The sequence below is a fragment of the Triturus cristatus genome, chromosome 6 (assembly GCF_964204655.1).
Source record: "Triturus cristatus chromosome 6, aTriCri1.1, whole genome shotgun sequence".
NCBI lineage: Eukaryota > Metazoa > Chordata > Amphibia > Caudata > Salamandridae > Triturus > Triturus cristatus.
The window spans coordinates 933882148-933906738 of NC_140589.1; positions in this window are offsets into that span (position 1 = coordinate 933882148).

Here is a 24591-nt window from a genome sequence, read left to right on the forward strand (position 1 = left end):
GAGATGAGGCGTCAGCCGATATTCTCTCAAGAAGCTGTAGATGGCCCTCTCGAGCGGCGACCCTTCGGCGTGCGCAATGCGTACCACTTTGTTGAGGGTCCGCATGAATCTCTCCGCTTCCCCATTGGCTTGAGGCCAGCGCGGGGTCACTTTCCGGTGGTGGATTCCCCACTCCTTTAGATAGTCCGCAAATTCTTGCCCTTGGAAGGGTGGGCCGTTGTCCGTCTTGACCACTTCAAATATTCCGTGCGTGGCGATAGTCTTCTCGAACTTTGTGATGACCTCCGCGGCGGTCTGGCTTCCCACCACCTCGACCTCCGGGTACTTTGTGTAGTCGTCGATGATCACCAGGGCATAGCGTCCATCTGGGAGGTGCCCAAAATCTGCGCTCACCTTCTCCCACGGTCGTTGCGGGTTTTCCTCGGTGATGACGGGGTGGGGATGCTCCGGCTGACCTGATGCCTGGCACCAGGAGCATGTTCGGACCGTTCGCTCCACCATAGGGTCCATCCCCGGGAACCATACCTTGGCTCTCAGCCGACTCTTTGTTTTCACCATGCCTTGATGGCCCCGGTGTGCCAGGTCTACTGCTTGCTGGGTCAGACTGGATGGGATCACCAGTCGCGGGCCCCGAAGAAGACACCCGCTGGTGTCAACCGAGAGTTCATCCTTGACCCGCGTGAGCGACTCCAGGATGGCCTTGGCTTGCAGCGTTCGTCTGGCCATGGAGGACTGGATGGGGCGCCAGTCATGTGACTGGACGGCCGTCAGGACTAGTTGCAGACATTCGTCCTCCTGGGTGGCTGCTACGATCGCGTCGAGGCTCATGGGCAATGGCCGGGATCTCTCTGATACCATCCGGACATATTCTTCCGTGTCTTCAGCATCCTCCTCTTCCGCTTTGGTGGCTACTCTGGGATGTCTTGAGAGGTAGTCCGCGGGATTCGAGGAGCCCGGCTTGTACTCTACTGTGTAGTCGTACTCCTGTAGCTGAAGGATCCACTTTTCGATCCGCGGCGGGGGTTTTGATGCCGATCCCTGAAACAGGGGGATGAGGGGTTTGTGGTCCGTGGACACGGTGAATGGATTGCCGTACACGTAGACGTGAAAGTGTCGGCAGGCCCAATGGATGGCGATCGCTTCTCGCTCGATCTGCGAGTACCTCTGTTCTGTGTCCGTCAAAGAGCGGCTCGCATAGGCTATCGGGGCCCACTCACCATTCTCTTGCAGCTGTGCGAGGACTGCTCCTAGCCCATATGGGCTGGCGTCCACTGCCACATTGGTGGGCCGTGCCGGATTGAAATATGATAGGGTGGTATCAGCCGACAACGCCGCCTTGGTGTCCTTAAAGGCTTGCTCCTGCTCTGGTCCCCATTGCCACGGGGTGGTGGACTTTGTCAGTTCCCTGAGGGGCTTCGTGAGGTTTGACAAGTCCGGGACAAACCGGCCGCAGAAGTTCACCATCCCCAGGAAGCTCCTTATTTCCGAGATGTTGGAGGGTGCGGGAGCGTCCTGCACATCTTTGACCTTGTCCGGGTCCGGGGCGACTCCTTGGTCGGAGAATGTGTACCCAAAGAAACTGATCTTCTTCTTTAGGAATTGGCACTTCTCCCTGTGCAGGGTCAGTCCGGATTCTTTTATCCTCTGGAGGACCCCTCGCAGCCTCCGGTGGTGGTCTTCTATCGATGAGGCGTACACCAGGAGATCATCGCTTACGTTCAGGACCCCTGGCAGCCCGCTGAGGACCTCTCGGATAGCGTTTTGGAACACCTCCGCTGCGCTTGAGATTCCGAAGTTGAGGCGTCGGTACCGCCTGAGGCCGACGTGTGTCGAGAAAGTAGTGACGTAGCGAGAGTCTGGGTGCAGCGGCAGTTGGTGATATCCGGACCTAAGTTCCATCTTTGAAAACCATCTGGCGCCGTTCAGTTCTCCCAGGATGTCGTCAATGGTGGGAGTTAGGTGACGCTCCCTCTTCACTGCGGCGTTGGGGAGGCGCATGTCCACGCAGATGCGGACCTGCCCCGGCTGCTTCGGTTTTCTCGCCACTACGATCGGGGACACCCACGGGGTGGGTCCGCTGACCTTCTCAATAATCCCCTGTCTCTCCAGTGCCTCTAGCTCGTCCTCCACCTTCTTGCGCAAATGGAACGCAATGCGCCTGTGTCTCAGCGCCACCGGTTGGACCGACTGGTCGATGTGGAGGGATACTTCTTTACCTTTGAGGCATCCGATGCCCTTGAAGACGTCTTCGAACTCCTCTAGGATAGCCTCTAACTCTTCCTCCTGCACCACCAGGGCGAACGATATCAGCCTCAGCTCTTCCGCTGACTGCCCACTGATCAGCATTCCGTTTCCTTCAGGGGTCACGTATACTGTGGTGGGTATCTTGACATCGTTGTGGCATATCTCCGTCTTGAAACACCCCAAGAGCGGGATTGGTGTTTTCTGCCCATACGCAAACACTCTGATTCTTGCTTTGCTCAGTGGGGGGCTGGGATTTAGTTGTTCATACACATTGGCTGCCATGAGCTCGATCGACGCCCCCGTATCTATGGTGGCTCTCACGTCCTGGTTGTGGATCTTGACTTTGCACCTTGGGAGTCGCTGTCTCTTCCGTCGTGGTTGGTCTACCGCGAACACGTAGTGGAACGGGTAGTCCCCTGCGTCGTCATCCATGTCCTCTCCGTCTTGCTCTTCCGCCACTGTCTGGGCCGCCTCTTTCCGTGACTTTGTGGACCGGCAGACTGCCGCGAAGTGGTTCATCCACCCGCATGCACTGCATCTTTTCCCTCTTGCTGGGCAGTCTTGCAGGCGATGGGGCGCGCCTCCGCAGTATCCGCATCCCTTTTTCCTGTCTTGCGGCTTTTTCCCTGTGTTTTGGCGCGATTTGGGCCTCACCACGTTGGTCGTGTCCACCGCGTTGACTTGCTCCGTCTTGACAGGGCGGTGGAGCGCCGCCTCCATGTGCGACGCCCTGGCTTGCGATAATTCTTTCGACCGGCCCAGAGTGAGGATGTCCGCCAGAGGCTTGCCGTCCTCCTGAAGGATGTTGACTCTGAGTTTGGACGAGTAGCATCCTTGAATGATCTGACCTCGGATCTCCTCCTGTTCATCGCGAAAACCACACGTGCTGGCCAGTTCCTTCAGGCGCCCATGGAATGCGTCCAGCGATTCTTCCGCTTCCTGCTTGGCCTGGCGAAATATGAACCGTTCGTAGTCCCTGTTCGCCATCGGCTCGAAGTGCGCATTCAGGGCATTGAGAAGCGTGTGGTAGGTCTTAGGTGTTGCCTCCACCAATGTCTTGTAAATGCGATGGATGTCCTTGCCTCCCAGGTGAAGAAGTAGGGCCCTGCGCCACTCTCGGGCTATGCCAGCCCCTTCGAAGTAGATCTGGAGATGATCGGTCCAGTCTCTCCATCGTGGGGCAAGAGAGGAGGAAGTGCCGTCGACCACAAATGGCTCAATGGCGGGAATCGACGCCATCTTGGCGCAGTCGCAGAGACACTCCGCAGCACGTGCGCTCCCTACCTTCCTGGGACAGCGACAGCCGCCTGGCTGAGGTCAGGATGGACACCCTTAGGGCCTCTTCAGTGTCCCGGCCGTGTCAGGCTTCATAGCAGGGTCTTCCGCTCACCAGGGTGCCGGGCTCGACTCTCCGTAGGCTCCGCCGGCCATGTGCGAGGCGCACACCCATCAGCAGGCACGCCCCCGAGGAGATGGGCCCAGCGTGGGGTCTCCCAACCTGCCTAGGGCTCATCGCAGGCGAGCTGCACCCAGGCGAGACAGCAAAGGGCCAGGGTCGAGGGCACAGCAGTGGTGCACGAGGAGATGGCTGTCAGCACCATAGTATGGGGTCGTTTCTGCCCCTCGTCGCCAGTGTAATGGCCTTAATGCCATAGGCCTCGTGGTTATCGCGCTGCATCGCGCAGTAATACTCCCAGACACACGATGTGGTTTCCAGCGTGGTCCCGACTGCCGATTGCGGGCCACGCCCCTTTATTTATACTTAGCGCCTGACGTCATGCGTCAGCGCTCGTTCCTCACCTCCGACGCGGGTAGACTATACCGCTACCCGACGTCGGAGGACACTACACCCGCCTCCATTACAACACTGTGCCTGCTTCGTTTAAGTCCAGGGACCCGGAGGGAGTGAAAGAGGTGCCAATAGCGGTCCATCAGTGCTTAATGTGTAAAACAAATGCAGACCAGGCACCTCGGCAGGAGGTCACTGCAGCTTGCACCACATATTAGCGCTGCCAGTGTCAGCATCAACAAAATACTAACCACCACACTCTTACAAGTGTGTCAATTCTGCCTACTCTAGGCCCCCAAAGCTATAAGAATGCCGCTGCCCGCATTCCACGCAGGGGGACATTCAGCAGGGCAGCCTTCTAGTGGCCGCCCGTCGGAGCCTCCCCCCCCCTCTCCCCCCCCTGCTCCGCCTCTCTAGTAGGCCGCGCCTCGGGGAGGGGAGGCCCCAATGGGTTTGTCCTGGGGAGGCGTGCCACAAGGATGGGCGAGGCTTGACCCCCCTTTTAGGCGCCTCACCCCCTCAGTTCTTCCTCTGCTTCCTGCGCCGCTCCTCCTGGCCACGCGAACTGATCTCTCTGTCGCCCCTTTTGAATCGCGGTCGGCGGCGGTGTCTTGCGGTTTCTGGGGCTAATCGATCGTCGTGGAACCCTGAATTGCAGTCGGCAGAGGAGTCTTGCGAAGCAGTGGCGGTGTGGTAGCGGGCTATAGTAGAAGCGTCTTGGGCATCGCGGACCCAGAGGTGAGGTGTCGGGGGCTGGGGGGGGCGCTGAGCGGCCTTTGGGGCACTGTAAGTGAGTGGACTAAGGACCTTTGGCCCCGCTGGGCTCCGGTGGCTGCACGGTGTCTCCTCTGTGTTAGCGTGTGTTTCCGGGTAATCGTTGTCGATCCGACGCTTCCCTCTAGGACCTGTGGCTCGTAGGCGGTGTGCGGTTTAGGGCACGATAAGCGTGGGAGCCGAGTAGTTGTTAGCGGTGGCACGGTGCTATCTTTCGCAAAAAAAAATTATCCAGGGAACTGCGTGGGCCGGGGAGCGGCGGAGGGAGTGAAAGAGGTGCCAATAGCGGTCCATCAGTGCTTAATGTGTAAAACAAATGCGGACCAGGGCCCTCGTCAGGAGGTCACTGCAGCTTGCACCACATATTAGCGCTGCCAGTGTCAGCATCAACAAAATACTAACCACCACACTCTTACAAGTGTGTCAATTCTGCCTACTCTAGGCCCCCAAAGCTATAAGAATGGCTTGGGTGGCAGTCAATAGTCATTTTAGCAGCGCCACAATGTGGCAGACTGGTACAAGTCCGGGGTTGACAATTAAGGGTCTGTGCTGATCAAATTAAGCACTGGCAGTCCTGCTTCATGTGCCCCACTCCTACTACCCCCTCCCCCGGTAAATGCACAGTGAGATAAATGACTACGGGCCACACTGCCGTGGTTGTGCAAGGCGTGCTTCACTGTGCAGATTAGGCCTAAAGATATCTAGCCACTTACTTAATCAGGAAGCAAACCTTTAATGTGATGAATCCCTTGCTCCCTGGACATTACATTCTGTTGCGTGTTGTTACCCGTAGTCCATGTTGTTTCTGCAGATTTTGTTGTGGGTGCTATCATTCTGAGCCGAAGCCTTCATTATTACACGCATTCAACTTGAAAAAGCTTTCTACTTAGAAACGAAAAAAAGCATTTCATGGCGAATTTTCAATGAACACTAAACAAAAAGGGTGACACGTTTTCCTGAACAGCCAGTGCTTTAAATGGGCCGGTACTCTCTGGTACGGAGTTCCGGTACTTTTATATTTTGAGGAGGAGAGTACCGGTACTTCTCAAGAGAAATGCAATACTTTTAATTGGAGAGTACCGGCACTTCTCAGAAAAAAGCAGGTACTCTGCTACGGAGTACCAGCACTTTTATTTTTCCATTTCAAGCACTGTAAACAGCACACCTGGTTATGACTTTTGTGAAGAACTACCCATTTTAAGTGCAGCCTGTATAAAACACATTATGCAGATGTAGGAATGTTCAAATGGAGTAAACTTGTGAAATACCAAGTAAAAGATTAAAAGTAGATTTATTCAGGAGTAGAGATACCCACGACTGCTCCAGCGAAAGAAGTGGCAAAGTATGACATAGGAAAGTACAGGAATTTGGATCTCTGGAGACAGAGACACTAAGAATTATAATTATATCACAATACAAAGCAAAGCAACTTCATTAATCAGAGGAAGCATACATTTTACAACTTACACCCCCCCCCCCATCCTATAACAGCAAGAAGGTTAGGAGATGGAATTAAAGTCTCACACATGGCAGGGAGTGCATTGAAAAACAGTTCAAATGTAGCAACTAGGCCTGGGTGGAGTTCGGAGAGCCGTTTGCGCAGATTATTAGTACAGGGTGCATGTTCTGCCTTACAAAATCAGCACAAATGGCACCATGAGCAGAGCAAGATGGCGCTGCTTTTTTCTGCGGCTCGAGTTGATGTTCTACTTGAGTGGCAGCTTCCTCAACATGAACAGAAGGTATCTCAACGCGCGCTGTAGCAACCATCCAAAACCACCCGTATTGAGAAATCTCACCAGGAGGTGGTCTGGAGTAAGATTTCCTCACTCCCCAACTTAACGTTGGTGAGCGCGAGCAAAGGAAAAGCTGCATACTACATGGAGCGCGGAGTGGGAAAAACTCAGCAAACTCTGCGAGCGGAGTGGAATTTCACTCCCAGGCCTAGTAGTAACCACTCAAGTATTACCCATTACGACATTTGATGATATAGTGGCAACATTCAAATGCAGTACCTGTCAGAAGGTGCACTGGATAACCGTTTTAAATAAATGTACTAACTATATTTCAAAGCCTAGAAGAGGGAAAGAAATTATATGTAATGAACTTGCTGTGGAGTTAAAACATGGCATGGTATTTCATACGTCATATCACTTTGAGACATCTCAAAATGCAGGGTCACTGTTCTTATCAATCAGCTGTCATAACCTTTTACAGACTAGTGCTTTGTTTTACCTCCTATAACTTCTTATATCTAAAGACGTTCACTGAGACTTTGCATGTTTGAAGTTATGTACCTCTTCTGCTTGAGAGCAACCCCATTGGTCTGACCAATGTTCTTAGATGAGGGTTTTGTGTCTTATCCTTTCCTGAGTAGATTTGCAGAATCTGTAAATATAACATAATGTAAGGCGTCTTGGTGAGGGTGCTGATACCTTGAAGATGTCTCGGCTGGAGTTAAGGGGCTTGGAGAACTAAGGACCTATAGACTGGCCTGAGTTAATTAACAAGTTACAAACTTGATTTTTAAGTATTTCCAAAACAGAAACAACTCATTGAAAGCTCAAATGTGGACAAGTAAAGAGTTCCAAGTCTTTGTAGCAATTATACAAAAATCCTGGTCCAAGACCGGCAGACCCATGTGAGCCAAGCCTTGAGGATCTGAGAGAGGGTTGAGGGCAATAATGATGGAACTTTTCTTGTAGATAGGCAGGGTTAGAGAGATGCAAAGTAGGAAACAATGCACATTTCTTTGAAGATGATGCCCATGCCAATTGGCAGTCAGTGCAGACATTTCAGTGAGCATGAGGTGGAACATCACTGAGGAAACTGCAGTACAGGCACACCACTGAGTTTTGGATGCATTGTAGGCAATGCTAATGAAGGCTGGTAAACCTAAGAAGAAGAAATTTCAGCAGACAAGGTGTCTTAATATGGTGATCAGAAAAGGGAAGCAGGTCAAGGAGAGTTTGGTGAGGTGGCCAAATAGAGAGTGATTCTGATCAAGATGGAAATCAAGGTTACAGACCGACAAAACCAGAACTGGGGAAGAACCTAGCTCAGAGAGTCAGAGTCTGCAGGGAAGGAAAGTAAAGGAATAAAAAACTGCAGCCAGAAACTTGAAGCACCTCTGCATTATCACGGGTTCAAGTTGAAGAAAATCACAACTTATCCACTCTGCTACCGCTATCATGCAGTTTTGAAAATTGTGTGTGCCTGCCTGGTTGTTGTCATTGAGCGAAATCATGATCTGAATGTCTTCTGTGTAGCTCATGAATCTGAGACCGAATGACTTGATAAGCTGAGCTAAAGGTTGTACCTAAAGATTGAAAAGCATAGGACTCAGAGTAGCTTTGTGGGACTCTAAAAGAGACATGCTTGAATTCTGAGCAGAAAGGGATTGGTAGACCATTTAAACTCTGTTAGTAATATATGCCTCAATCCAGGCCAAAGCTAGTTCAGGAATTCCTGCATCCTTGCAAACGGTCATGGGATGCTGTGTCAAATGCATCAGATTAATTTAGCAAAACAACCGCCGAAGATCTCACTTAGTCAACCAGAAGTTGAGGATCATCGAGAACTACGACCAGAACAGACTCAGTGCTGTGAGAGGGTTCAAAGCCATTTTAAGTGTATATTGTTGGTCTCAAGAAATGAGAAAAGCTGCTTGTTAATGGCTTTTTCCAGACGTTTTTTGAGAATGGGAGTAAATAAATGGGTTATACTTACTTGAATGAAGGCATCAGCTCTAGGGTTTTTAGAAAAGAGACATCTAGGTCCTGCTTCAAGTCCTCAGGAACAGTAGCCACGGAAATGGGCTTGTTACAGATGATCTGAAGGGCATGTGAGATAAGCAGAGAACCGGTCTGCATAACCTGTGGGTGACATGGGTCAAAGGAGGTGAAGACAATAACGTAAGTTTACAACAGACAAGAAGTATTTGAGGGCCTGATTCACAGAACTAACTTAAAACAAAATCCTAAACTTACTACCATTTTGGTATTCACAGAAGGCACTTACTCATTTTGGTATTCACAGAAGGCACTTACTCATTTCGGTATTCACAGAAGTTAGGAGTCCTAACTTTAGGACTCCTAAATGCCTTCTGTGAATACCGAAAGTCCTAAAGGTATGATTTTTCTCAGTTTAGGAGTAGTAAAGTTAGGACTCCTAACTTTAGGACTCCTAAATGTCTTCTGTGAATACAAAAGTCTTAAAGTTAGGATTTGTCTCAGTTTAGGAGTAGTAAAGTTAGGACTCGACGCTATAGGCTCCTTTTAGAGACGGACTCCCAACAATACAGATAGTGGACTCACTGTGGGATCAAGATTTACTCTCAAGTATGGTATGTGTTTCTTTAGTTTTGTTGTTCTTTACAATTTTGATCCTTGACATTTCTATTATACAGGGTTCACTTATGGAGTTTTTATGTTGCCTTTTATGCTTCACATTTGCAGCTCACCCATTAGCTTTGTGTGAGCATCCCTTCTGGATTTTGGGTTTTGCTTATTGGTATTGATAGGCTGTACGATGCATGGAGTTTATACGTCAGTCTGTTTTAGATTATACCATTTATATGGTGGCTACCTAGCTTTTGCATATACAGCCTGTATTTATCAAAATATTTATAGCGAGTGTATACATTATATATAGTATTCAGATTTTTTATATACAATATACTAGAATTTATTGATTTATAGGATTATATCTATAAGTCCTATTTTGTTGTTTTATGAAGTGTAAAAATGTACATGTTTCTGTGTCACTATTCCCACACTTACTACTTTGAAGAATGTCCATATGTATATGATCATGATTAAGAACCGGTGGCAGATTATGTCCAATGCTTGTTGGGGATTCATAGGGTGAATAGTCTTTTCTTCACACTGGCAGGTCTCATCCCTTTTTTTAGCATTTATATAGTTGTTTGCATTTATGTTGTATATATACTGCATCGGCAAGAGTTGCTTTTGATACATTTTTTGTATATATGGGTATATTTCTACCCGTATGTAATGGTGCTACATGATAGCATGTGTGTTTGTATGTATTGTTTAGTGTATAAACCAAATAATTGTTATATTTGATTGTCTTATTTATATATGTAATTGTGTATATATGTATTTTGTCATTTTGCTCTTGGTCCTGTGTTGTTCTCAATGTTGTCATTTCTATATTTTTATATTTATGTCTTTCTATACTCCTTTCAGCCCTGACGAAGTTCAATTCTTTGAACGAAATGCGTTGGCTGCGACGTTCTTCATATTTTGGTTGGATAACTACAATAAAGACTATTTCTATGGAAAGAAAATTGACCACTTGGTGTGACTTTAATTGAACATTTGGTAGTGCACTGCTCCAATTATTTTCGAATTTTGTCTATCTGCTTGGCAGTCTGTGTCCTTTAACGGCGGATGTAGGAGCATTTTTGTGCACACCCAATATAATCATAGTATTATTCATACTATATGGGAACACAACAAAGAGGTGCGGCATTTGGAGTCCGCCGTTAGTTCTTGTCCTTTTAGACTCCTAACTTTACTACTCCTAAACTGAGAAAAATCCTAACTTTAAGACTTTCGGTATTCACAGAAGGCATTTAGGAGTCCTCATTTGCATAGGGGCGTGACCCATGCAAATGATGGAATCACTTTGCCTCTGCACCTGTGACGTATTACTAGCGTGGGTGCGGTTGCAAACATGCCCATAGGAGGCACAATAAAATTGTGTCACAAAAAGGTTGTGTTCTTTCAGTGTCCCTACTTTTTGGCAAAGTTTTATATAGCGCTGGCTAGACCTGGAGGTATCAGAGTGCTTTACATGAGGATCAGTGAGTTACAGGTTCCACCATTCCATAGACAAGTACGGACATAGGAGAAAAGAAAAAACATGAGATTACACAATATTGTGAGATTATTACCGTGTACACGCGTCTTATGGGGAGTAAAGAGGTAGAGGGGGAATGGTAAAAGGGGGTAGGGAATGCAGGTAGGAAAACACAATGGGGAGGCGATGAAGATGATGTCTGATGTCCGGCTGGGTAGGTGCCGGCCGAGGGGTGAACCAGAGCCAAGCTCCTCTGTATCTGCATATAACAGCTCCACCGGGCCCTACTAAAAGCAACACTCTAGAGAGGAGAAAGGAAGACCCATGCACCTTATCAGACACTACCCTGTAGGCAGATGCAGTCACACACTACAACCACCTGCAAGGGGATTGCGCTCCCATCTTGAAGGTACAGACAACTGGCCGTCTACACTGTGAAACAAGGAGCAGCTTTGAAGCAGCCACTCTGTAGTTCACTTGAATACGGTGCTCCGAGGAGTTCACAGCTGCCCTGGTGGCAGCGCTTTCTTTGTATACGGGCACACTGTCCATGTTTGCACCCGACAAACCTTTTAAATAGTGCGCCATGGCGCAAACAGGGAAAATGTGCCGTGTGCAATATGGGCCCTTTAGTTTACAAATGAAAAATGAAATACCAGTCACATCCATCAGCAAGAAGAGTCCTAAGGTGTAGTAAGGACACGTGTATTGTATGGAAGACAAAAACGAATATGGCTACAGACACGGAAGCAGGTATAAATCACCTTTCCATATGAATACCGAACATGTTTTTGAGTTTGTAATAAATGTGTAAATGATGCATCTGTGTAAAATGCCAAATGATACATCTGTAAATTAAAAATAAATATTAAAAATGACTGCCACTCATGAACTATATTTATTGTGTACAATATAAGTTGATGACAATGTCTTTGTGAATTGGGCCCTTTATGCACTTGGAGAATATTCTTGGAGTGCCACTGCCATGGTCATTACGAGTAGCTAATGATTTATAGAGCCATATAAAGCTTGAATCCTTCTAATCCAATCACAGGAAAAAGAGGCGTTAAACCTAAATCAGGTATTTGAAAAGCGCAAACTACTCACCCGAGGGGTCTCAAGGTAGTGAGGGCCGTCGGGGAGATTATGGGGGACATTTACTAGTAAAGTGGCGAAGCGTATTGTTAAGCCAAGAAGGCTAACGACACTCTCCGTCATTTTAGAAAGGCAGGGCTGCACCATATTTCTAAGAATATGGTGCAGCCCTGCATTTACCCCTGCACTGGTGTTAAATTTAGCTGGCTAGCGTTAACACAGGCCCCCTTACACTATAGTGCAAGGGTGTCCGCGTTTCAGGGGGAGATTGTTTATGTGCAGGAATGTGTCCCTACCTGCACATAAACAATCTTTAAATGGCGTTTTGTAACTTCTATGTGTGCTGCTTTAGGGAGCATTCAAAGACGTTGCAAAACGTAATTTAAAAAATAAATATATTGTTTATGTGAAGGAAGGGACACCTTCCTGCATATAAATAAATCATTGGCGCTTAGCGGTTTTCATGTGTGCTGCACAACGCAGCACACATGAAAACAGCAAAAACAAGGAGAAATTAAACATTTCGCCTCGTGTTGCCAGGGTAAGACCGGTTTTCTCTGGTCTTAATTTTGACATTGCCCCATATTTATGTCACCCGTGTAAATATTGGACAGCGTCAAAATCAATGGTTGTTGCGGTGGTACGCCCTCCCATTTCACACTAAGGGGCATATGTACAAGGAAGTGGCAGAGTGAGGCATTAGCCTTCAGAAAAGCAAGGTTGGACCTATTTTTCAAGTAAATGGTACAGCCTTGAATTTCCTTGAATTTTAAGTGGCTTAACGCTGCCTTGTAAATAAGGCGAAGCCCCTATTGCCACAGAAACTTCACAAAAAGTGACGTTCCCGTGGCGATAGGGGCTTGTACATATGCGCCTAAGTATAGCTTGAAAGGGTGCCTTATTTACAATATTGCGTTAAGCCATGTTAAGTGGCTTAACGCTGCCTTGTAAACAAGGAGAAGCCCCTATCGCCACCACAACGTCCTCAAAAGTGACCTTGTGGTGGCGATAGGTGATTGTAAATATGTCCCTATGTGAGTTATTGCCCAAAGTCACATAGTGCTGAGCTGCCAGCACTAGGGATAGAACCGAAGCCCTGCTATCAGGAGTCAGCCGCTTTGGCTGCCGCGCCACACCTAACCATCAAGTTTACCTTTTTTAAAGATTTGTGTTGCAATGTAAAGGACAAAAAAACAAAAAGCCCAGAAGTTCTGAAAATTCACATATCCTTTTTCTTTGTGCAGTAAAAGGAACCCCCCTTCCCCTCAGGCGTCATTATTGCTTGAGTGGTTCACTGCACCTGAGCAAAAGTATTTTCATTAAAAAAATCGTTTGTGAAGTCGGCGAGTTAGAACATGAGGGATATGAGTCGTCGAGTTGTTAAGATGTGATCGGATCCAACACCTGCCTAGCTAGCATACCAGTGTGCACACTTTATTTGGGCTTCCGTGAGCAATATCATTCCTATCTAATGATGTCAAATGGTTTGGCCCAAAAAGGCACACATCAAACCACTGGCATTGATTTCGGGGCAGGATGGGACGAAAGGGGGCTGAATCCCATTTTAGAGCAATGAACAGGGGCAGTGAGTCACACTTTATATTGTGTTTCCAAAACAAGGGATTTTATTACTGCCGTTTCTATAGGAGATGTGTAGGGAGCGTGGTGAGTCAGACTGCCAGGGCAACATGCTTCCTGTGGTCTGTGATCTCTTCTCTGGAAAAACAAAGTGCAGTGTATGAATCACGCCATCATTCAGAAAGTTAATTTTTTGCAAACCGTACCCAGCGTAAGAAAATATGTTTCGGGAAATGTATTTCTCAATATGTTGAAAATGATTTTGTAGTGTGTATACAAAGGCTGGTCCAATAACTCCAGGGCAAGAATACAAAAGCAATCCATATTTTATTTCATATCATATGATTTTTTTTAAATCATAAAATTAGTTGCAAATTGAGCCATGGATGTTTTCCATCTATGTCAAATGTGGCATGATATGCCACCATGGCAGACCACCGGATTGACTGAATCTCGTACTCTCCCCCATGGAGGTCCTGATAAAGCGTGGCCGGGTAATCCCGTACTAAAAACTCAGCACAGCATCTTGCTGCACCGTAGAGGGCCCTTTGCAAAGTTTGACTGGTCATCTTTCTGTTCCATATTGCTGTTTTTGTGTGTTAACCTTGTGTAAATTAGATGAACATTGCAACAGTGCAACAATACTCTCACAATTTGCCTTTTCTAGCAACATAATGTTTCCCCGGTGGGCCGCGAGGGGGAGGGCTGGTTTTGGACCCCTCGAGGACCGTTTTGTCACTGGGAGCCAGTTTTGCAATATTAGACCCCTGTAACAAACGAGGTGAGACAGGAGTGGTGCTTTCTACAAGCACACCTCCACTCCCTCCCCCTCCCCGAGCTGTTTGCCAGGGCCGGTTTCAGTTCCCAGTCCGGCCGTGGTGGCCATGGCTAATATTTACCTACTCTTATCTTCAGAGAGATGTTGATGGCAGGAGACCTAGGGGCATATTATCTAGCACGGGGTTAAAATTATCTCCGCTTTAGCGGCAGAAAACTGCCGCTAAAGCGGCGATAATGGGCTTCATAATATGCCGCAGAGAATTCCCATAGAAGCCCATGTTGACACCAGAAAATGGGCTTCTATGGGAATTCTCTGTGGCATATTATCATGCCCATTATCGCCGCTTTAGCGGCAGTTTTCTGCCGCTAATGTGGCGATAATTTTAACGCCGTTTCTTGATAATATGCCCCTGGGTCAGTCCAAAGACTAGAAAAAATGAGAACTGTAAAAGAAGAGCGTCAACTTTGAATGGAGGAGTTACAAGAAAAGAGAAACAGATCTACTTAGAGTAACTATAAATACAACAGACCATTTTGGGACAATTGATAGTCTGTATTTAGGTATTTTTAAACTGTTTGGAGGGAGTTAAGCACATAAGCTATGGCCTGCGCCTCACAGTTCTCTTCTTGCCTGCTTCAGAGGCCTCACCTGACAGCTTGGGATGCACTACTCCAGTGAGGACCGAGATCAGTACTGATTTGCAGAAATCAAGCCTCTCTCTACACATTTCCCCGTGGGCCACAAAGTATGGTCTGTGCTGTGCCTGAGGGCTATATTGATGCCAACTGTGTTGGAGTGGGGCATTGCAGGGCGAGGGTAAGGGGGCATAAGGTGGGTGTCGGTGAAGGGAAGCATGTACATGCTGCGGGTAGTAAGATGTGCAGTTATTTTGAGGGTTTCATTCCATAATGACCTCTCAACAAAGCCCCTAGTCTCTAGAAGGATCCAAGATTTAACAATACTGTGCTACACAGTCTCTGAATCGCTATCCCTCTACTGCACCTTTGGGTAAGTCTTCTCTTACTTGCTATGATTACTTTGGGAGAGTCAAGTGCAAAAAAGAAGTAATTTGATTATTGAATTGGAATGAAATAGGATTGCACAATGTGAAACCAGAAAACCTGGGATCAATCCTGGCTTCCCCACTTGACCATATTGTGTGATCCTAGGCAATTGTTTTATTTCACTTTGCCTTTCTTTTCTTTATGATCACATATAAGTGGACCTTGAAACACATTACTTCAGGATAAGCGCTATACAAAACCTTCCCTTGTATTTAATTTAATAAACTATAATGTTGTACATGTATAATAGCAACCTGAGATGGCCAGAGGGTTCCACATGACAACTCACTTGCCTCTTGGCATTGTTGTTAGGTTGGGAGGACGCATGTGTGTTTCTAAGTTCAATTTTGAAAACGATCACTTTTACATAAATACTTCTAAATACATTGACATAACCTGATATATTAAGGTTAAACATTTCTCCATGTTAATGAAATACACGTTTTGACTTGATAGTATTTTTTACACTTGTGTTGCAAGATTTCTTTACAATGAATGTATTCTTAAAGTTAAGTGGTGTAAGAAACCTTATTTGCGTCTTTTTTTTACTTCAGTTGCCCTGTAAACAGTAGCGGTCCGTGGAGGGAGTTTCATGGGGCGGTGAGGCGGGGCGGGGGAGGGGCAGGTTGGGGGAATGTAAACACTGGAATATGGATGAACGGAGGTAAGTACACATTTAAATAAATAAAACAAATTTCGTTGTGCGCGCTGCATCGCTTTTTGCGATGCAGCGCGCAAAGTAATTCGTTTTATTTAAGTATGCATAGAGTTTCTAAAACTAACACCACATATATGCACCTTGACAATATATATGTATATATATCTTCGAAGGAACCTAGATTTGAAGTTAAGAACAGTACATTAATACTTCCCCGTATGCACTTACGTTTCGTTATTTAGGTCCTCTATATTTTGGGTATGAAATTAGGGTATCACAATATTCCTGTACTCAATATTCCAGAGTACAAGCTTTCTGGCTGGCCCGCGTAGTAGGATGGTTAGCATTCTTAACCACCTTGTCTCAACAATCCGGTATAATAGTAAGAATGAAGGAAGAGGATGGTCATGGTTGGCATGCGTACGTATGGAGATAAGAGTAAATCTAATATTGTACAATAGACTGGTTTAAATGGATGTGCAGATCCTTAGGCAAATACCCATAAAGCTTTGATTGGGTACTTATAAAGAGTTCACTTCAGGAGGCCACTTTCCCTTGATTTAGCCATACTATATGAATCTCCTCCTGGAATGTGACGGAGTTACTGTCCGATGATCAGAAAATTGGTTTATTAAAAGGTAATAGCAACGTTATTCTTTGTGTACTAAGAGATGTGGGTTGTTGAAAACTTTATGATCGAGGATTTGTATGTTATCAGTAGCCCTACCAGAGGTCCAAAAAGAGGCCATGCATGCAGTGGTATTGAAATCCTTCTTTCTGTAAATAACTTTGGGATTATGTATTTTTTAAGTCATCCAAGCAATTTGACCCAGTGTCCAAAGTTTGATTTTAATATTTCATTTGAGAAAAACAAATATTTGCTGTTATATTTTAATGTATATGTTCCTCTAGATTGCCCACGATCTTTTGTTGACATCAGTTTTTGAATTTATTGCTGTATCAATGGGGAGGAAAGAGGGTGATTGACTTATACCTTTTGGGAATTTTAATGCAAAAAAGTCGAATTCATGTGTTGGAGGTATGCAGGGATACTTATAAGGAGGAATTTTGAAACATCCCAGTGACTATGTTTCCACCGAATTGCAAACCAGACAAAGATAGGTTAAATATATTGGGGAAACTGAGGAAGACTCATTGTATGATAGTCAGTGGTAAATTGGAACGTGATTAACCAGCCAGACCAATGTGCAAAGCCATAAATGAATCCTCAACAATCAACTAGGCAATTTCAAAATATGATAGATCTTAATAGGGGCCCAAGTTTAACGAAATGTTCCAAATGATCATCCTATTTTAAGTATTAAATTGTCTCTTTCCACCCCAAGTCTTCCCATACTGGAATTTGAGCCTTGGCTATGCTGAGATACAAAAACAAGCAAGCACATTACTCAGACTAGATTATTGTACTGCTGTATATCAAAACTTACCAAAAGGTTCCTTAAGTCGATTGCAAATTCTACAATATGCGGCAGCCTGGTTGCTCTTGAATGTCCCTAGACTTTGATCTGCATCCAGAGCTATCAGCAAGCTCCATTGGCTGCCGGTGAAGAAACGTATAGTTTTCAAATCTCTAGTATAGCTTACAGGGCTCTTCATGGACAGGGCCCTGTCTTTCTGAAGGGGGATCTGAGATGGTATATGCCTGGGAGGACTCTTTGCTCTGCCAGTAACTTGGTCGTTCCTCCCTTCAAGTGCTCCTTGGGATGGCAGGAGATTTGTCACTTGCACATCCGTGAATTGGAACCATTAGCTCCAGGACATTAAAACTGCTACTTCACTCTTAGGTTTTAGGAAATCCTTAAAAACCTGGCCTTTTACACTCTAGAACTTTCTGTGCCTCTCTGATCTTGTTCACTTTATTGCCAAGATGCCCCTGGGTATACGTTATGCTTAATAAGTTATTTCATTCATTTACTCAATGGAATCTTGAACATATAGGGGCCTATTAGGATGGCGGGCCAATCACCCCCGCCGGGCTGGAGGCAGCCACCACCGACCCGGCGGGAGCGATCCGCCCGCCATCCATGCCAGAATGACCGCCCGCCATATTAGGATGGCTGAGGGGTCTGCAGCGGACAGGAAGACCGTCTGCCGCTTTTCCGCCCGTCGACATGTCGACCGGGCAGGAAACGTGCAGAATATGGTGGCGGTGTCTGCAAGACACCGCCATCCATATTATGATGATGGCAGAGATGAGCCTTTCCATGGCGGCAACATGCGGTTTCCACCTGCGGGGTCCTGCTGCGGGCCCCCTAAGTGTTGGGGGGTGGAGGGTGCACTTGGGGGGTACTTGTGGTACCCCCTACATTGGCAAGGGCAAGGTGGCCAGCACCGCGCGGTGCCTCTCACCTTGTGCATGCCAATGCACAATGTGCATTCCCAGCATTGTGGCGGGCGGTGCTGTGAGCTCTGCCGGCCACAATGTTGGGAATGGGGGAGGCCACTGCCACAGTGGCGGTGGCATCCTAATTGCAGGTGCGGGACCGCCGCACACCTGGCGGACGGTCCCGCATTCCATTACGGAGTCCGCCCGCCATCGTAATAGACCCCTTAGTCTCGGATTATGTAATGTAATGTAAATCCCCAGTATTGAACTGCTCAGCAGTGAAGATATAATTTTCCATTCTGAATCTTGCAAAAATAGAATTATGAACTGTATCAGCCAACATAATAAAGACCCAAGGGCATTTACCGAGATTTAAGATACTGGCAACTGTGTGTGGAGATTGACCTTCTGACACACAGGCAGTTCAAGAAATATTAATTGGGCTGAGCAAAGTTAACTCAAATTTGGTGGAAGAAGCAGTCCAGTCACGATGTGGCCCTCAGAAAGTGATATGTCAATTATTATTGCACAACCGGAATATGGCAGAAATGATTAATACATGCATTACAGCTCTGTCACATGGGGCTAAGTTTAACCCCTGAGTAATTAAAACTCCTCAGCAGCCCTGGACTGAGTACCTAATCAAACTTTATGCCAAATATAAGGAAAATGTCTGTTCTTTCCCTGCTAGACACAGGACCTCTTATCCTGCTCTGCCCTGTACATTTCACCAAAACCAAAACAAATATCCTGCTCTATCCGTGGACCTAGACACTCGTGTGCACTAGGCATTTCCAGACCTCAGTAGAAGTGTTGAAAGACCACCCTGATCTTTGGTTGCACCACACTGGCCTTTGATTACATTAGGCATTTCTCCAGTGAGCCGCAACCATTGGATGCCGGGTTTAAAGCACACCGCCACTGCTGGTGCCTCCATCATTTTCCCCAGCTTCCTGAGGTTAAATGTAGCAGGCACTGAGGGCCTCAAGAGAGAGACAAAGAGAGAGATTGAGGGGTGGAAACAGAGAGGGGGAAGAGCGAGAGCAGACAGAAGGAGAAAGGATGAATGGAAAGAGAGAAAAGAAGTATAGGATGGGAGCTCAGCTGGTTTGAGCATTTTTGCCAGGGCTACTGTTGGTTCCCCAATCCGGCACTGATTTTGGAACACATTTTTCTCCCCTCTGTTTCATTACTGCTATAAAATAGGTAATCCAGGTTCTTGGACTGACAGTATTATTCATCCCTTATATAAAAAAAACCCATAAAAGTCACTTAAGAGCTATAAAAAAGCACATTTGGAATCTGGGGACAAGATCTTCGCTACAAGTATCCTCAACACTTAACAATGCAGCAATTATGCAATCCATTCTAGAAAGTTAATAAAAGAACTAATAATATAAAAGTTGATGATTACATTCTTCAGATGAATTTATGATTGTCTAATTAGGCGTAACCATTAACTCGCAAAAAAATTTCTCTCATGATGGTGTCCTTAGATAAGATACGAGCTGTGAATGTTGGGCATTTACAACCTAGAGAAATAACTCTATATTTATCTTTCAGTGGTTGATCATCTTAACCTGTTTAATAAAAGGGTGGATGATCTAAAATATTATCATTATAAAATGACATGTTTGGGATATGCTGCTTTCATAAGTTTCCATGCCATAAAATGAACCAGAAATGTGTGGTTACTGGAATAGTCAAGGTTTGAATGTCATGAAAAATCTGGCATTAAGGTGACATCAGATTCCTGAAGAGCAAAAGGGAAGAATGATGGCCTGCTTAAGAGCTCTACGTAGTGGATGATTCCCTGATAGAATATCGATGTGAGAAATGTCGAGGACACAAATATTATAGAAAAAAATATAGAATGCAAAACATTTGACTCCTATACTTAAACAGGTAAGTACAAAAATATTGAATCAAAAATATCGAAGTACAAAATATAGATGTAAAAAAGATCGATTGTAAAATATATATAACATAAAACATATTAAATATTAATAATATTATGAACAAAATAAATTAAATGTAATATAAATTTTAACTAAATATGACAAATAAACGTAATCTACAAAAATATAAACACACAAACATAATTTATACATATACATATATTTACGTAAACATGATGTATTAACTATTATCTTTTTTTAATGTTTACACTTTTAAATTATATAAAAATAAAATAAATACATATGTCAATAATTTAAAATTAAAAAATAATGATTTTATTACTAATTCAAACATTTAACTATTAGAAAAAAATAAAAACGTACATTTCACAATACAAAAAATACAGCAGTAGGGAAAATATTGGATAGCAAAATAACTGAATCTACTAATCCAACTCCAGTGAGTGCAACAGTAGGGAAAGTGCAGGATAGAGGAGGGGTAAACATTTATATTCCCACTACAGTGAGTGCAACAGTAGGGGAAATAATGGATAGTAGAGAGGTAAAAATTACTATTCCCACTCCAGTGAGTGATACGGTGGGGAAAGTGCAGGATAGCGGAAGGGTAAAAATTGATAATCCCACTCCATTGAGTACAACAGTAGGGAAAGTGCAGGATAGCAGAGGGGTAGAAATTACTATTCCCACTCCAGTGAGTGCAACAGTAGGGAAAATAATGGATATCGGGAAAGGTACAAATTACTATTCCCACTCCAGTGAGTGCAACAGTAGAGAAACTGCTGGATAGCGGAGAGGTAAAAATTATTATTCCCACTCCAGTGAGTGCAACAGTAGGGAAAGTGCAGGATAGCGGAGGGGTAAAAATGACTATTCCCACTCCAGTGAGTGCAACAGTAAGGAAAATAATGGATAGCGGAGAGGTAAAAATTACACTTCCCACTCCAGTGACTGCAATAGTAGGGAAAGAGCTGGATAGCGGAGGGGTAAAAATTAATATTCCCACTCCAATGAGTGCAACAGTGGAAAAGTGCTGAATAGCGGAGGGGTAAAAATGACTATTCCCACTCCAGTGAGTGCAACAGTAAGGAAAGTGTTGGATAGCATAGAAACAAAAAATCATAATAACATTTAAACAATTGGAAATATTTAAATATTCTTAAAAATAAAGAAACGATATTTAAAAAATATCAGATTAAATATATTAAACATTAACATTAAATGTATTAATAACATACAACAAAAGAGTACAACTCTTATCTCAAATAAATTAGAAAATACTTTTATAAACAATATTTATTTAAAATAAGAAAATATTAACAAAGAAATAAAACCTTAATGTATTTCTTTTATTTCCTACCTTATAACATCACACTATTGAAAAAAAATCACCTTTTTTATTTAAATGTATTTACATAATTAACACCATTAATAATGATTTTACAAATTATTATTAATGAACAAATTGATAAACATTCATTAAATAAGCACTCTTTAATACTATAATATGAACAACACACACCAAAAATCAATTACACAATTAATATAACTAATTACTAATTAATTATTTTGTATTAATTAACAACTATTTATTACTTAAGAAATTAAAAATTAATTATTTCCTACCCTACCCATCATTTACACCCACAAACACCACAACACACACCTAAAAATAATTACACAATTAACATAATTAATTGCCAATTAATTAATTGAAATTAATTAACAACTAATGTTCAATAATTATTATTACATCAATTTACTCATTTAACACTATAACATCTCAATTCAACAAATATTAATAAATAAAAATTAATCAATAAATTTACTATAGTTTAATCACTTACCACCCTATTCCCCTATAAACACACGACCTGCTACGGTACTAAAAACGCAAAATCCAAATACAAAAAAATAGTAAATAACTACTAAAAATAATCAATACCTTTTATATAATTAAATTACTTCCCACCCTATTACCCTATAAATCCACAGCCTGCTACGGAACAAAAAATGCAAAATTCAAAGAATTATTTTTTTAATAACTACTAAAATGTTAACACATATGATAAAAATACAAACAATTCTTATACAAAAAATACATGCATCACACACACATATAAAATATATACTAAAATACATAACATTAATAAAAAATCGATATTTTTAACATCTATATTTTTGTAAACAATATTAAACACTTCGATGTTTTATACATCGATATTACTTACCCAAAATCGATATTCTTGACCACAATATTTTTTCTGTTGATATTCTTGCCCCATGATATTTTTGCAACGATATTTGTGCACTTCAATATTTTTACATCGATATTTAGTCTGTGCACGGTAGAGGATGCCAGGGTTGCAGAATCCATTGCACATCCAACTTGCAGGATAAGCACATTCCAGATGCTTCTCTTACCTAACTTACTTTTGTGATTGTGATTCGTCATATGTTGTTCCTAAGAGTACATCTCTCTGTTTAGTGGTGGGCCCTATGTTCTGGATAATGAAAAAGACACTAGGGAGGCAGTGTTTAGTTTCCTTATACATTTTCAATTACATATTCTGCATAACCACCTTGATTGATGATTATATTGTATTGGGAATTTGTCTATTACTTTATACCCCTACTCAAATTGTCATGAGATCATGTGAACACCTTGAAAGCTGCATAGTTGGAAGGGTGTTGGATGTGGTTTTGCCTATGTACGCAATATTGGTTGCAGGCGGTTAATAGTTGGATGGACAGGAACTGCTTAAAATTAAAATTAAATTAGGACAAAACCTGTTGGCCACCGGATATGGGTTCCTGACGCATCGTACAACTGGCTCCCATTGACTTCTATGGGAGTCCGACCGAACCGAGTCCGACAGCATACGTGCGCATCGGACTCGCTCAGTCGGACTGTAGGGGTCCGGCTCGGTCGTAAAACTCTCCTGATCCGACTCGGTCGGAGTGCTTTCCGACCCGGATCGGAATCTGCCCCTCTGTATCCAAGTCAATCAGGAAATTACATTGGCTTTCCGTTAGGCAGAGGTTCACTTTTAAGTCAGTTTGTATTGTTCAAAAAGCTCTTCAGGGACCCGGCTCAGAAATTTTACAACCAATATTCAGCTGGTATTTCCCAGGCAGGACCTTATCCTCAACCAATGCCAAACTCTTGGTTGTCCATAAATTCAAGTGGGCAGCTTGGGGTGGCAGGAGCTTCTTGACGGGTGCCATGAAATGCTGGAATGCATCCTTTCGGATACTGCTGAAGACCTGACTTTTGAACCAAGACACGTCCTGGTATTTGTTGCACTTTAGAAGCCCCAATAACATACTTAATAGATGCATGAAGTTCAACGATTTGCTTCAACTATGGTGTGCATACTGCACCTATGCATGAAGTTGCAGAAAATGAAAAAGAGTGGCACAACCATGCTGAGCAACGTACCAAATTTGAGTTCATCATAGTCTACATCTACATATGTTTTGATTCCTTCAAGGATTGGAATTTAGGGGTGTATCCATCAATAGAGCATGGACCATCAGCACCTGTACTATAGCTGTATTTCAATACCAAACCAAGGGTAGGGGTCCCTATTTGCTTGCTTGCATTTGAGCCCATGACTTCCTAGTGATGCCACTTCTGGAGGTGATAATCTTCAGTTCTCATTCAAAATAGCACTGAGTTCCTGGGTTTAGCTGTCTGGAAAGACAAGTGGGATTCACCGATTTGAATCTTTTGAATGGAGCTAACATTCAATTAAGGGAAAGTCTTGAGAGCAGAAATTTTGCTTGGTGATTCCTCTAGAGGTTTGGTTGCAGAAAGAGGGATCCATGCACAATGATGGCTCTGTGAGCTATGCTCATTGAGTTAAAGGTGATCTTTCTCGCTACCAGGAGCCACGGTAGGGAAAAGAGGGCCAATATGATGTGGCAACAGATCAGCAGGTAGAGAAACTGCCTGCTAGGGTTTTCTAACACAATATAGAGGGCAGAATATTGCTCTACTAAAACATTGCAGGCTAAAAATCAGCTACAAACATTTTGAGAAGTCAAGTATATACAGGTGTTTAAAGGTTTACTGTACTTAATGGCACATATATGTACATTGATTATATATATTTCTTCAAGGTAGGTTGATGTGAAGTTAAGAATAGTACATCTATACTTACCCATATATACTTTCCTCCACTATATTTTTGCAGCCACTATTTAGGTATAACAATATTTTTCTTGATATTCTAACATTTAACATCTGCTGGACCCATTTTGAATTCTCTGTAGCTTCCACAGTATTACAAGAAGTGCTCTAACGCTGAAGGCATTTACATAGTCAATGTGGAGGAGTACTAATGCGATGGTGGCTTGGACCTTTTGCGGGAACCTTGGATATAGAAAAATTCATCAGAGGCATCCATCTCCTTGTGTGGAAACCTTGGCCATTTCTCTCTCTTTTTCTTACTTTAGATTGCCATAAACAATCATTTTCGGCATTAATTATCTCAAGACTTAAAAATGTAATAGT